At 40.3% G+C, this 15222-nt stretch overlaps 7 non-coding genes and 3 pseudogenes across 7 annotated transcripts; all 10 read right to left on the reverse strand.

The window, feature by feature from the left end:
• Positions 1-1389: 1389 nt before the first annotated feature.
• LOC150080395 (5S ribosomal RNA) lies at positions 1390-1508 on the reverse strand (annotated as a pseudogene).
• A 588-nt stretch (positions 1509-2096) lies between these two features.
• LOC150080396 (5S ribosomal RNA) lies at positions 2097-2215 on the reverse strand. Its single transcript, XR_016547493.1, has one exon. It is a non-coding gene; the product is annotated as a 5S ribosomal RNA (ribosomal RNA).
• Positions 2216-2808: 593 nt separating this feature from the next.
• On the reverse strand, positions 2809-2927 carry LOC150080397 (5S ribosomal RNA). Its single transcript, XR_016547494.1, has one exon. It is a non-coding gene; the product is annotated as a 5S ribosomal RNA (ribosomal RNA).
• A 1147-nt stretch (positions 2928-4074) lies between these two features.
• On the reverse strand, positions 4075-4193 carry LOC150080398 (5S ribosomal RNA). The gene has a single exon (XR_016547495.1). It is a non-coding gene; the product is annotated as a 5S ribosomal RNA (ribosomal RNA).
• Positions 4194-4782: 589 nt separating this feature from the next.
• Positions 4783-4901, reverse strand: LOC150080399 (5S ribosomal RNA). The gene has a single exon (XR_016547496.1). It is a non-coding gene; the product is annotated as a 5S ribosomal RNA (ribosomal RNA).
• Positions 4902-5493: 592 nt separating this feature from the next.
• Positions 5494-5612, reverse strand: LOC150080400 (5S ribosomal RNA; annotated as a pseudogene).
• A 588-nt stretch (positions 5613-6200) lies between these two features.
• Positions 6201-6319, reverse strand: LOC150080401 (5S ribosomal RNA). The gene has a single exon (XR_016547497.1). It is a non-coding gene; the product is annotated as a 5S ribosomal RNA (ribosomal RNA).
• A 591-nt stretch (positions 6320-6910) lies between these two features.
• LOC150080402 (5S ribosomal RNA) lies at positions 6911-7029 on the reverse strand. Its single transcript, XR_016547498.1, has one exon. It is a non-coding gene; the product is annotated as a 5S ribosomal RNA (ribosomal RNA).
• Positions 7030-7620: 591 nt separating this feature from the next.
• Positions 7621-7739, reverse strand: LOC150080403 (5S ribosomal RNA). Its single transcript, XR_016547454.1, has one exon. It is a non-coding gene; the product is annotated as a 5S ribosomal RNA (ribosomal RNA).
• A 592-nt stretch (positions 7740-8331) lies between these two features.
• LOC150080404 (5S ribosomal RNA) lies at positions 8332-8452 on the reverse strand (annotated as a pseudogene).
• Positions 8453-15222: the final 6770 nt, after the last annotated feature.

Here is a 15222-nt window from a genome sequence, read left to right on the forward strand (position 1 = left end):
TGGTCTTCCGCTTATGACTACAATTCCAGTCATTTTCTGCACCCTAATGACATAGGGTATATCTGTGACCTGTACTTCATCATTAAGTTCTATTATCATTTTCTTTTTGTTACTGAGAATGTGGGACCATTCTCTGTCCTTTATGGTGGATATGTTCTCGAGGTATTTTATGGTCCCGAATTTCTCGAAATGCATCGCCACTAGGCGGTTCGGAATTTGGGGTGGGAGCCAGTGAATAACGACCTCTATTTTCCGAGTCTTGTTAATCGGGATAATAGCGCATGCAAGGCCACGAACAGTAATTTTCTTAAGAGAACAGAATCTTTCTTTAATATTATGCTCCTTAAAGGAGATAATGAATACAGAATTAAATTTCACAGATCCTAGGTGCCATACATCTGAACCTTTAATCTTACCTTTCAGGCTGCAAATAATATCAGATTCCGAATATGGAGCTCCGCTTGGGTCACATCGGAGAATGCACGATTTACTCCAGTCAAGGTCGATTGGAATGTTCAAGGAGTCTACTAGTTCCTCCGTTGATAGGACTTGCGGCGATTTCACTACATTCCCGGTGGTTGTTTTTGACATAGCTTTACGGCTGGTCTTAACTTCTGTACTTCCTCCGTTAGACATTGTAGCCTTGAACGGTTGTAAACCAGAGGGGTTGCCGAACCACACCCTTCGGAAGACGGCACTAGCCAACTAATCCCCACAATAGCGGAGAAAGGGAAACACACGTCTGCACTGGTCAAGATCATCCAGAGAACTGGTGTATTCAGCCTAGTATGATAGTTGGCTGGTAGAAGAGCCTGTAATAGGGCTACTTGTGGCTGACTTTGCTCTTCCATGGATTTCATAACGTTTCCTATCGGAAACGCCATGAAATCTCGGTTCTGTTACATGGAATCTAAGGCAAGAATTCGTCTAATTCGTACTGCTGCAGCTACATAACTGAACACGCGGTAATCATAATAATAATAATAGAAATAATAATACGCGTTCGAAACAGAAATTTGAGGGGAGGAAACAATCCTCGTGACCAAAGAGGCTGACCTGGTTACGAGATTAGGGCACATCGTCAGCGTCCAGTCTAAGGCTATTACCGGTCTCACTCACTCTCCTAGTATCTATCGGCAAGTGATTACTGAGAAAAAGGTGCTGTGGTAAGTTCGACGCCCTACGGTGCGACAGCGCTATGCATCCCTGTAAATTACGCTTAATTGCCGCAAACTAAATTACACTGAGGCCGGCCTCAGTGTAGTTGCACTGATGTTTTTGAAAATCGATGCTGTGATCTTGAGGAAAAATATGAGCAGCGTTTCTGCATTAACTATTTTTTTTTTTTTTTCTGTTTCTGCATTAACTAATGTCAAAAAAAGGGCAAAAAGCCAACTACACCCGGTATTCCCAGGTGGTCACCCTCCCAAGTACTGACCGGGCCTAACGCTGCTTAACTTCGGTGATCGGACGAGAACCGGGGTATTCAGCCTAGTATGATAGTTGTCTGGTAGAAGAGCCTGTAATAGGGCTACTTGTGGCTGACTTTGCTCTTCCATGGATTTCATAACGTTTCCTATCGGAAACGCCATGAAATCTCGGTTCTGTTACATGGAATCTAAGGCAAGAATTCGTCTAATTCGTACTGCTGCAGCTACATAACTGAACACGCGGTAATCATAATAATAATAATAGAAATAATAATACGCGTTCGAAACAGAAATTTGAGGGGAGGAAACAATCCTCGTGACCAAAGAGGCTGACCTGGTTACGAGATTAGGGCACATCGTCAGCGTCCAGTCTAAGGCTATTACCGGTCTCACTCACTCTCCTAGTATCTATCGGCAAGTGATTACTGAGAAAAAGGTGCTGTGGTAAGTTCGACGCCCTACGGTGCGACAGCGCTATGCATCCCTGTAAATTACGCTTAATTGCCGCAAACTAAATTACACTGAGGCCGGCCTCAGTGTAGTTGCACTGATGTTTTTGAAAATCGATGCTGTGATCTTGAGGAAAAATATGAGCAGCGTTTCTGCATTAACTAATTTTTTTTTTTTTCTGTTTCTGCATTAACTAATGTCAAAAAAAGGGCAAAAAGCCAACTACACCCGGTATTCCCAGGTGGTCACCCTCCCAAGTACTGACCGGGCCTAACGCTGCTTAACTTCGGTGATCGGACGAGAACCGGTGTATTCAGCCTAGTATGATAGTTGGCTGGTAGAAGAGCCTGTAATAGGGCTACTTGTGGCTGACTTTGCTCTTCCGTGGATTTCATAACGTTTCCTATCGGAAAGGCCATGAAATCTCGGTTCTGTTACATGGAATCTAAGGCAAGAATTCGTCTAATTCGTACTGCTGCAGCTACATAACTGAACACGCGGTAATCATAATAATAATAATAATAGAAATAATAATACGCGTTCGAAACAGAAATTTGAGGGGAGGAAACAATCCTCGTGACCAAAGAGGCTGACCTGGTTACGAGATTAGGGCACATCGTCAGCGTCCAGTCTAAGGCTATTACCGGTCTCACTCACTCTCCTAGTATCTATCGGCAAGTGATTACTGAGAAAAAGGTGCTGTGGTAAGTTCGACGCCCTACGGTGCGACAGCGCTATGCATCCCTGTAAATTACGCTTAATTGCCGCAAACTAAATTACACTGAGGCCGGCCTCAGTGTAGTTGCACTGATGTTTTTGAAAATCGATGCTGTGATCTTGAGGAAAAATATGAGCAGCGTTTCTGCATTAACTAATTTTTTTTTTTTTTTCTGTTTCTGCATTAACTAATGTCAAAAAAAGGGCAAAAAGCCAACTACACCCGGTATTCCCAGGTGGTCACCCTCCCAAGTACTGACCGGGCCTAACGCTGCTTAACTTCGGTGATCGGACGAGAACCGGTGTATTCAGCCTAGTATGATAGTTGGCTGGTAGAAGAGCCTGTAATAGGGCTACTTGTGGCTGACTTTGCTCTTCCATGGATTTCATAACGTTTCCTATCGGAAACGCCATGAAATCTCGGTTCTGTTACATGGAATCTAAGGCAAGAATTCGTCTAATTCGTACTGCTGCAGCTACATAACTGAACACGAGGTAATCATAATAATAATAATAGAAATAATAATACGCGTTCGAAACAGAAATTTGAGGGGAGGAAACAATCCTCGTGACCAAAGAGGCTGACCTGGTTACGAGATTAGGGCACATCGTCAGCGTCCAGTCTAAGGCTATTACCGGTCTCACTCACTCTCCTAGTATCTATCGGCAAGTGATTACTGAGAAAAAGGTGCTGTGGTAAGTTCGACGCCCTACGGTGCGACAGCGCTATGCATCCCTGTAAATTACGCTTAATTGCCGCAAACTAAATTACACTGAGGCCGGCCTCAGTGTAGTTGCACTGATGTTTTTGAAAATCGATGCTCTGAACTTGAGGAAAAATATGAGCAGCGTTTCTGCATTAACTGATTTTTTTTTTTTTTGGTTTCTGCATTAACTAATGTCAAAAAAAGGGCAAAAAGCGCTGACTTTGCTCTTCCATGGATTTCATAACGTTTCCTATCGGAAACGCCATGAAATCTCGGTTCTGTTACATGGAATCTAAGGCAAGAATTCGTCTAATTCGTACTGCTGCAGCTACATAACTGAACACGCGGTAATCATAATAATAATAATAGAAATAATAATACGCGTTCGAAACAGAAATTTGAGGGGAGGAAACAATCCTCGTGACCAAAGAGGCTGACCTGGTTACGAGATTAGGGCACATCGTCAGCGTCCAGTCTAAGGCTATTACCGGTCTCACTCACTCTCCTAGTATCTATCGGCAAGTGATTACTGAGAAAAAGGTGCTGTGGTAAGTTCGACGCCCTACGGTGCGACAGCGCTATGCATCCCTGTAAATTACGCTTAATTGCCGCAAACTAAATTACACTGAGGCCGGCCTCAGTGTAGTTGCACTGATGTTTTTGAAAATCGATGCTCTGAACTTGAGGAAAAATATGAGCAGCGTTTCTGCATTAACTGATTTTTTTTTTTTTTGGTTTCTGCATTAACTAATGTCAAAAAAAGGGCAAAAAGCCAACTACACCCGGTATTCCCAGGTGGTCACCCTCCCAAGTACTGACCGGGCCTAACGCTGCTTAACTTCGGTGATCGGACGAGAACCGGTGTATTCAGCCTAGTATGATAGTTGGCTGGTAGAAGAGCCTGTAATAGGGCTACTTGTGGCTGACTTTGCTCTTCCATGGATTTCATAACGTTTCCTATCGGAAACGCCATGAAATCTCGGTTCTGTTACATGGAATCTAAGGCAAGAATTCGTCTAATTCGTACTGCTGCAGCTACATAACTGAACACGCGGTAATCATAATAATAATAATAGAAATAATAATACGCGTTCGAAACAGAAATTTGAGGGGAGGAAACAATCCTCGTGACCAAAGAGGCTGACCTGGTTACGAGATTAGGGCACATCGTCAGCGTCCAGTCTAAGGCTATTACCGGTCTCACTCACTCTCCTAGTATCTATCGGCAAGTGATTACTGAGAAAAAGGTGCTGTGGTAAGTTCGACGCCCTACGGTGCGACAGCGCTATGCATCCCTGTAAATTACGCTTAATTGCCGCAAACTAAATTACACTGAGGCCGGCCTCAGTGTAGTTGCACTGATGTTTTTGAAAATCGATGCTGTGATCTTGAGGAAAAATATGAGCAGCGTTTCTGCATTAACTAATTTTTTTTTTTTTTCTGTTTCTGCATTAACTAATGTCAAAAAAAGGGCAAAAAGCCAACTACACCCGGTATTCCCAGGTGGTCACCCTCCCAAGTACTGACCGGGCCTAACGCTGCTTAACTTCGGTGATCGGACGAGAACCGGTGTATTCAGCCTAGTATGATAGTTGGCTGGTAGAAGAGCCTGTAATAGGGCTACTTGTGGCTGACTTTGCTCTTCCGTGGATTTCATAACGTTTCCTATCGGAAAGGCCATGAAATCTCGGTTCTGTTACATGGAATCTAAGGCAAGAATTCGTCTAATTCGTACTGCTGCAGCTACATAACTGAACACGCGGTAATCATAATAATAATAATAATAGAAATAATAATACGCGTTCGAAACAGAAATTTGAGGGGAGGAAACAATCCTCGTGACCAAAGAGGCTGACCTGGTTACGAGATTAGGGCACATCGTCAGCGTCCAGTCTAAGGCTATTACCGGTCTCACTCACTCTCCTAGTATCTATCGGCAAGTGATTACTGAGAAAAAGGTGCTGTGGTAAGTTCGACGCCCTACGGTGCGACAGCGCTATGCATCCCTGTAAATTACGCTTAATTGCCGCAAACTAAATTACACTGAGGCCGGCCTCAGTGTAGTTGCACTGATGTTTTTAAAAATCGATGCTGTGATCTTGAGGAAAAATATGAGCAGCGTTTCTGCATTAACTAATTTTTTTTTTTTTTCTGTTTCTGCATTAACTAATGTCAAAAAAAGGGCAAAAAGCCAACTACACCCGGTATTCCCAGGTGGTCACCCTCCCAAGTACTGACCGCGCCTAACGCTGCTTAACTTCGGTGATCGGACGAGAACCGGTGTATTCAGCCTAGTATGATAGTTGGCTGGTAGAAGAGCCTGTAATAGGGCTACTTGTGGCTGACTTTGCTCTTCCATGGATTTCATAACGTTTCCTATCGGAAACGCCATGAAATCTCGGTTCTGTTACATGGAATCTAAGGCAAGAATTCGTCTAATTCGTACTGCTGCAGCTACATAACTGAACACGAGGTAATCATAATAATAATAATAGAAATAATAATACGCGTTCGAAACAGAAATTTGAGGGGAGGAAACAATCCTCGTGACCAAAGAGGCTGACCTGGTTACGAGATTAGGGCACATCGTCAGCGTCCAGTCTAAGGCTATTACCGGTCTCACTCACTCTCCTAGTATCTATCGGCAAGTGATTACTGAGAAAAAGGTGCTGTGGTAAGTTCGACGCCCTACGGTGCGACAGCGCTATGCATCCCTGTAAATTACGCTTAATTGCCGCAAACTAAATTACACTGAGGCCGGCCTCAGTGTAGTTGCACTGATGTTTTTGAAAATCGATGCTGTGATCTTGAGGAAAAATATGAGCAGCGTTTCTGCATTAACTAATTTTTTTTTTTTTCTGTTTCTGCATTAACTAATGTCAAAAAAAGGGCAAAAAGCCAACTACACCCGGTATTCCCAGGTGGTCACCCTCCCAAGTACTGACCGGGCCTAACGCTGCTTAACTTCGGTGATCGGACGAGAACCGGTGTATTCAGCCTAGTATGATAGTTGGCTGGTAGAAGAGCCTGTAATAGGGCTACTTGTGGCTGACTTTGCTCTTCCGTGGATTTCATAACGTTTCCTATCGGAAAGGCCATGAAATCTCGGTTCTGTTACATGGAATCTAAGGCAAGAATTCGTCTAATTCGTACTGCTGCAGCTACATAACTGAACACGCGGTAATCATAATAATAATAATAATAGAAATAATAATACGCGTTCGAAACAGAAATTTGAGGGGAGGAAACAATCCTCGTGACCAAAGAGGCTGACCTGGTTACGAGATTAGGGCACATCGTCAGCGTCCAGTCTAAGGCTATTACCGGTCTCACTCACTCTCCTAGTATCTATCGGCAAGTGATTACTGAGAAAAAGGTGCTGTGGTAAGTTCGACGCCCTACGGTGCGACAGCGCTATGCATCCCTGTAAATTACGCTTAATTGCCGCAAACTAAATTACACTGAGGCCGGCCTCAGTGTAGTTGCACTGATGTTTTTGAAAATCGATGCTCTGAACTTGAGGAAAAATATGAGCAGCGTTTCTGCATTAACTGATTTTTTTTTTTTTTGGTTTCTGCATTAACTAATGTCAAAAAAAGGGCAAAAAGCCAACTACACCCGGTATTCCCAGGTGGTCACCCTCCCAAGTACTGACCGGGCCTAACGCTGCTTAACTTCGGTGATCGGACGAGAACCGGTGTATTCAGCCTAGTATGATAGTTGGCTGGTAGAAGAGCCTGTAATAGGGCTACTTGTGGCTGACTTTGCTCTTCGATGGATTTCATAACGTTTCCTATCGGAAACGCCATGAAATCTCGGTTCTGTTACATGGAATCTAAGGCAAGAATTCGTCTAATTCGTACTGCTGCAGCTACATAACTGAACACGCGGTAATCATAATAATAATAATAATAGAAATAATAATACGCGTTCGAAACAGAAATTTGAGGGGAGGAAACAATCCTCGTGACCAAAGAGGCTGACCTGGTTACGAGATTAGGGCACATCGTCAGCGTCCAGTCTAAGGCTATTACCGGTCTCACTCACTCTCCTAGTATCTATCGGCAAGTGATTACTGAGAAAAAGGTGCTGTGGTAAGTTCGACGCCCTACGGTGCGACAGCGCTATGCATCCCTGTAAATTACGCTTAATTGCCGCAAACTAAATTACACTGAGGCCGGCCTCAGTGTAGTTGCACTGATGTTTTTGAAAATCGATGCTGTGATCTTGAGGAAAAATATGAGCAGCGTTTCTGCATTAACTAATTTTTTTTTTTTTCTGTTTCTGCATTAACTAATGTCAAAAAAAGGGCAAAAAGCCAACTACACCCGGTATTCCCAGGTGGTCACCCTCCCAAGTACTGACCGGGCCTAACGCTGCTTAACTTCGGTGATCGGACCAGAACCGGTGTATTCAGCCTAGTATGATAGTTGGCTGGTAGAAGAGCCTGTAATAGGGCTACTTGTGGCTGACTTTGCTCTTCCATGGATTTCATAACGTTTCCTATCGGAAACGCCATGAAATCTCGGTTCTGTTACATGGAATCTAAGGCAAGAATTCGTCTAATTCGTACTGCTGCAGCTACATAACTGAACACGAGGTAATCATAATAATAATAATAATAGAAATAATAATACGCGTTCGAAACAGAAATTTGAGGGGAGGAAACAATCCTCGTGACCAAAGAGGCTGACCTGGTTACGAGATTAGGGCACATCGTCAGCGTCCAGTCTAAGGCTATTACCGGTCTCACTCACTCTCCTAGTATCTATCGGCAAGTGATTACTGAGAAAAAGGTGCTGTGGTAAGTTCGACGCCCTACGGTGCGACAGCGCTATGCATCCCTGTAAATTACGCTTAATTGCCGCAAACTAAATTACACTGAGGCCGGCCTCAGTGTAGTTGCACTGATGTTTTTGAAAATCGATGCTGTGATCTTGAGGAAAAATATGAGCAGCGTTTCTGCATTAACTAATTTTTTTTTTTTTTCTGTTTCTGCATTAACTAATGTCAAAAAAAGGGCAAAAAGCCAACTACACCCGGTATTCCCAGGTGGTCACCCTCCCAAGTACTGACCGGGCCTAACGCTGCTTAACTTCGGTGATCGGACGAGAACCGGTGTATTCAGCCTAGTACTATTTTATTGGTTTCTATATACATACTTTGGATATACCAGCTTATGATACAAATATAAATTACAATATATACATTATTTACAAATTACATAGTATCATTTTCTGTTTCATTTTGTTACATACATTTTTTTTTTCACATTCTATTTTCCTTTTCAGGTTACATCCTCGCCTGAGAGTGGCGTTTCTTATTAGCATACGTTTTATTTACTTCCATTTGATTGACCTTCTTATATTGCACTACAGTCCTGAATTTGTTTTGGCTCATGTGATATTGTCTCTATACGTGAGGCTTGCTCACATATTTCCTTTTTATTTTGGTACACTTTTCCATTTTACTATACAACTTGTTGATATATGAATTTTTTTTATCAGTAGAACGGATATGTCCTACAATTATGATGCATACCAGCTTGTTATATAAATATACATTACATTATTTATAAGTTACACTCATTAGGTATACCAGCTTGTTATATAAATATATATTACATTATTTATAAATTACACTCATTAGGTATACCAGCTTGTTATATAGATATACATTACATTATTTATAAATTACACTCATTAGGTATTCCAGCTTGTTATGTAAATATACATTACATTATTTATAAATTACACTCATTAGGTATACCAGCTTGTTATGTAAATATACATTACATTATTTATAAATTACACTCATTAGGTATACCAGCTTGTTATGTAAATATACATTACATTATTTATAAATTACACTCATTAGGTATACAAGCTTGTTATGTAAACATACATGACATTATTTATAAATTACATTGTATCATTTTCCGTTCCAATTTTTACATACCTTCATTTGTCAGATAACATCTTTTGTTTTTGTTTAACATATTATTATTGCTTTACATTCATTTACATTTAGCTCTACTTCACGACACCAGGTTACATTATTTCAGTTTTAACTTATCTCTCTTTTTTGTTTACATATAAAGCGAATACACAAGTTGTGTTGCTCATATTGGACACATTATATATGAATGGTTTATATATTGTTCCATTGTTCTGTATTTATACAGGTTCTTTCTCCTTTATATAACTTGACCATATTTCTTTTTTATTCTAATTTACACATAAGCTTTTCTTTTTTTATTGCTATTGTTAAACTATATTGTACATGATTTTTAAAGTACAAATTGTTATTGAGATCTTACGTTATATATACATTCGTGCTAATTGACAATCCTTATTGAAATACACATAGTGATTTATCATATACCTATAATGTTTCTTAAGATACATTAATTTATTAGTTTCATTGTGTTACGTTATCTTATTTCTTTGTTTAACTTTTATTAGTTCAGTTTTCACATTTAAAAACATTTATGGCATTGTGATGATTAATTTGCGATTGGTTTGTATTTGTAACTGTCTTGCTCTCCAGAGAGGACTCCTGTTTTCTGCCATTCCCTCGGGGTTATTGCTTTCTTGTAGATGGTATCATGAGTGATTTCTTTGAGATATTTGTTTACTTTCATCAATATGTTTCCTGCTTCATTTCTCCCGTATATTTCATCGCATCTGTGCGACCATATTGCGTACATTGTAATGATTATTATGATCATTTTTGTTGTTTCTATTTTTCCATCTTTTAACCAGAATACAAGTTTTTCGGTGATCATTGACGATGAAGAGATCAGTGGAGTCACTACGTTCCATATTTTAGATGTGACGTTGCAGTATATCATTAGGTGGTGTATTGTTTCTGGATCGTTGCAGAAGTTGCATTTGGCTGGACTGTAGATAGGTATGCCTTTTGCAACCAGCCATATTCTGGTTGGCAGACAACAGTGATGAACTTTATAAAAGAAGGTCTTATATTTCGGTTTTATTGGTAATTTAAACACTTTTTCTAGTACTGGTGATAGTCTTATATTTCCCCTTTGAATTTCCCTGTGTTGTGGTGGTGGTATAGTGCTTCTTATCATTTTTGTGTAGGTCACTCTTGAGTTTGTTTCCAGAATTTTCCCGAGATCTATTCTGTCTTTTGCATACTCTTCACCTTCCACGATTTCTCTGAACATTTCTGGTATTCTATTTATTTTTGCTTCCAGTGAGTAGGCATATCTGTGAGGGAGTAACTTTTGTTTAAACATTAGTACATAAGGTGTCCACCCTTTTCCTGAGTTTTGGGCTTTTTCTGCAATTTTCGCATTGTTTATTAGTGTTTTTATGTGGATGTTAACGAGCCCAAGGCCTCCAGCTTCACTGTCGTGAAAGAGGGTTGACCTTCTCATTGGTTCGTAGGATGAATTCCAAATAAACTGGGCGCATTCTCTATGAATCCTGTCTGCATATTTCCCATTGTATGGGATGTGTCCGATCAGGTACCATAGTTTGGACATTATATACTGGTTGCACACTCTTGCCTTCCCTTTTACTGAGAGATGTCTTCCTCTCCAGGTTGATAATTTTTGGGTCACTTTCTTGCACAATGCTTCCCATTGGTTAGCGTAACATTCTTCTTCACCTAGTGTGATTCCTAGTATTCTAAATTCGTTTTTACTGTTTATATTTTCAGGCAAGGTGGGTGTTTTTTTCCACTTTCCGATTAATGTTGCGTTTGTTTTCCTTTCATTTATTTTTAGGCCGCTCGCCTTTTCGAAAGATTTCATGATTTTTAGTATTTCATTTACAGATTGAGCCGTTGTCAGCGTCACCGTGATATCGTCAGCGTACGCCAGGACCTTAGTTTCTCTCTCTTCGCCTATGCGCGTTCCGCTAATTTTTTTGTTTGATTGGATTGACCTTATCAGTGGTTCTATAGCCAAGGCAAACAGAATCATTGAGAGGTTGTCACCTTGCCTAATGGAGCATTGGATATTGAATGGGGCAGACAGCTTTTTGTTAATTATTAATCTTGATTGAGCCTTATTGTACAACGTTCTTATCCATGTTTGGAACCCGATTCCGAATCCTGTTGCTTTTATAACTTTATGTAGGTAATCATGGCTGACTGAATCAAAGGCTTTTTCTATGTCCAGTCCCATTAGAATGCATGGTTTTTCAGTTACTTTGTAATATTCATAAATGCATCTTACCTGCATTATGGTGTCTTCAATTTTTCGCCCCTTAATTCCGCACGTTTGGGCATCAGTGATTATTTTCACTAAGTGGATTTGTACTCTTGACGCTAAGATTTTTGACAAGATTTTGAAGTCTGTGTTCAGAAGAGTAATGCCTCTCCATTGGTTTATGTCTTTTAGATTTTCTTTATTCTCGGTTTTTGGGATGGTACATATGTATCCTAGGTTAAAATTTTGGGGTGTATTTTCTGTTTTTCCTATTGCTATTATCATGTCTACAAATTGGTCTTCAAATATGTGGAAGTATTTCTTGTAAAATTCAGCAGTGAGTCCGTCTGGTCCTGGTGATTTTTGTGTTGGGAGTTTTCTGATTGCTTGTCTGCATTCTTGTATGGATATAGGTTTGTCGATTTCTTCTGCTTCATCTGGTTTTAATTTATTTAACAGCTGTAAGAAAGTGTCTGATTCGGTCTCACAGCTGTGTTTTCTTTCAAATGTTTCCGTGTAGTGATTGTGGAAGATAGCTATTATATCTGCATCATTTTTGTATGTTTCATTGTTTTTTGTTATGGCTTTTACGGTTCTTTTCTTGCATCTTTCTTTTTCAAATAACCAAGCTGTACTGCTTTTGCCTTCATCATTTTCGATGGCCTTAATTCTAGCTCTAAGCCATGCGCCTTCTATTTCTTTCTTTTCAATATCTTTTAGTTTTTCTTTAAGTTTTGTTCTTTCCATTGTGTTTTTAATATTTCTATCGGGTGTGTATGTTCTTTGTAATTCTTTTATTATGTTTCTCTTTTCTTCGTTCTGTTTATGTTTCATTTGTTTCCCCAATTTAATAGCCATTTTTTTTACCTCCTGTTTAAATCTATACCACCCTTCTATTGGGTTTTCAGCGTTTTTTGTTTCTCTGCTGATTTTTTTGATTTCTGCTTGAAACTCGTCTTCCTGTAGGAGACTTGCATTCAGTTTCCAGAGCGGGTATTCCCTGTTTACAAATGCGCTTTCTTGGACTTCACCTAATAGCTTAACTATCAGCATGTGGTGGTCAGTGAAGGAAACTGGTGTATGCATGACGTTTCCTACTGTGATCCCCAGGTGGTCTGGGTAGTAAAGTCTATCAAGTCTGGACGCGTTGTTTGCAGAAAAGAATGTGTATTCTTTCTTTGTTGGGTGTAGTGTACGGTAGGCGTCATATAAATGTAATGTTTTGAATATTTTAGAAAATGTGGGAATGGGTGTATCTGTTGCCTTTTCTTGATCCCTTGTTTTGTCTTCTAAGAAATTCATGTCTCCTGCCGCTATAATTGTGTGCTTATCTGTTAGTATATGTTCCAGTTCTGTCCAAAAGTGTTTTTTTTCGTTGTGTCTTGTAGGCCCATATATGTTGATCAACGATAAGGTTTTTGAGTTCCATGTTATGTCTACTCCTAATGCTCTGTGTGGAATCAGAGTTTCGTGAGCGTGTATTTGTATATTCCGGGCTCTTTTATAAATTAGTGTTATTACTCCTGCAACTGAATTATTTTGGGCTGGTTCAAAAATAGAGATATAATTTTTATTTAGTTTTTGTTCGAACATGGCTACTTCTTTTAAGTCATTTATCCTGGTGTCTTGAAGCATAACAATATCAGGTTTTAGGTTTACTAATAAATTTATCAATAATTTCTGAGAGTCATTGCCTTTCAGTCCATTGCAGTTTAGGGATATTATTTTCATTGTTTAGGAATTAATATTTGTCTGGAGGTAAACTTGGGTTATTCTATATTTAGTGGTTCTTCTGGTTTCTTTAGTTATCCGGTTTTGCGGCTTCCTTTTCTTTTCCTTTGTCCCGCTTGTTCCTTACGACCAAGTTGGGAACGAATTTTGTTTTTTTCCTTCTCTCCGATGTTTTCTTTACTTCTTCACTTTCTTTCTCACTTTCCTTTCCTTCGGGCACGTTGGGCGTATCTAGAGGCTGTATTGACTCTGTATTGTCGTTATTCACAGCAGGTGTTGTTAACATTTGCGGCCTGCCTTCACAGGTGTTTTCTAATGGTGATTTATGGCTTTGGTTTATTTTTGGTGGGGTTAACTGTGTTGCGTCAATTATTGGTGTTATATTTGACGGGTTTTCTTCCACTAATCCCGAATCATTTTTATTTTTTTTTTTATTTCCCGGTTCTTCGATGCACTCCGTTTCCTGGACATCATCGATATTGCAGGTATCTGTGTCTTCACAGAAGTCGTTTTTCAGGTTTTTTGATATTATGCCTGCATACGTGCGGCCTATGCAGTTTTCCGCTTCATGACCTATTTTACTGCATTTTTCGCATTTTGGTGCAGTGCACTCTTTGCGAAGGTGCCCAATTTTTTTGCATCTAAAGCAGGATGGTGGTCTTCCGCTTATGACTACAATTCCAGTCATTTTCTGCACCCTAATGACATAGGGTATATCTGTGACCTGTACTTCATCATTAAGTTCTATTATCATTTTCTTTTTGTTACTGAGAATGTGGGACCATTCTCTGTCCTTTATGGTGGATATGTTCTCGAGGTATTTTATGGTCCCGAATTTCTCGAAATGCATCGCCACTAGGCGGTTCGGAATTTGGGGTGGGAGCCAGTGAATAACGACCTCTATTTTCCGAGTCTTGTTAATCGGGATAATAGCGCATGCAAGGCCACGAACAGTAATTTTCTTAAGAGAACAGAATCTTTCTTTAATATTATGCTCCTTAAAGGAGATAATGAATACAGAATTAAATTTCACAGATCCTAGGTGCCATACATCTGAACCTTTAATCTTACCTTTCAGGCTGCAAATAATATCAGATTCCGAATATGGAGCTCCGCTTGGGTCACATCGGAGAATGCACGATTTACTCCAGTCAAGGTCGATTGGAATGTTCAAGGAGTCTACTAGTTCCTCCGTTGATAGGACTTGCGGCGATTTCACTACATTCCCGGTGGTTGTTTTTGACATAGCTTTACGGCTGGTCTTAACTTCTGTACTTCCTCCGTTAGACATTGTAGCCTTGAACGGTTGTAAACCAGAGGGGTTGCCGAACCACACCCTTCGGAAGACGGCACTAGCCAACTAATCCCCACAATAGCGGAGAAAGGGAAACACACGTCTGCACTGGTCAAGATCATCCAGAGAACTGGTGTATTCAGCCTAGTATGATAGTTGGCTGGTAGAAGAGCCTGTAATAGGGCTACTTGTGGCTGACTTTGCTCTTCCATGGATTTCATAACGTTTCCTATCGGAAACGCCATGAAATCTCGGTTCTGTTACATGGAATCTAAGGCAAGAATTCGTCTAATTCGTACTGCTGCAGCTACATAACTGAACACGCGGTAATCATAATAATAATAATAGAAATAATAATACGCGTTCGAAACAGAAATTTGAGGGGAGGAAACAATCCTCGTGACCAAAGAGGCTGACCTGGTTACGAGATTAGGGCACATCGTCAGCGTCCAGTCTAAGGCTATTACCGGTCTCACTCACTCTCCTAGTATCTATCGGCAAGTGATTACTGAGAAAAAGGTGCTGTGGTAAGTTCGACGCCCTACGGTGCGACAGCGCTATGCATCCCTGTAAATTACGCTTAATTGCCGCAAACTAAATTACACTGAGGCCGGCCTCAGTGTAGTTGCACTGATGTTTTTGAAAATCGATGCTGTGATCTTGAGGAAAAATATGAGCAGCGTTTCTGCATTAACTATTTTTTTTTTTTTTTCT

This window comes from Mastigoproctus giganteus, chromosome 9 (assembly GCF_048544385.1).
Source record: "Mastigoproctus giganteus isolate SK-2022 chromosome 9, ASM4854438v1, whole genome shotgun sequence".
Lineage (NCBI taxonomy): Eukaryota > Metazoa > Arthropoda > Arachnida > Uropygi > Thelyphonidae > Mastigoproctus > Mastigoproctus giganteus.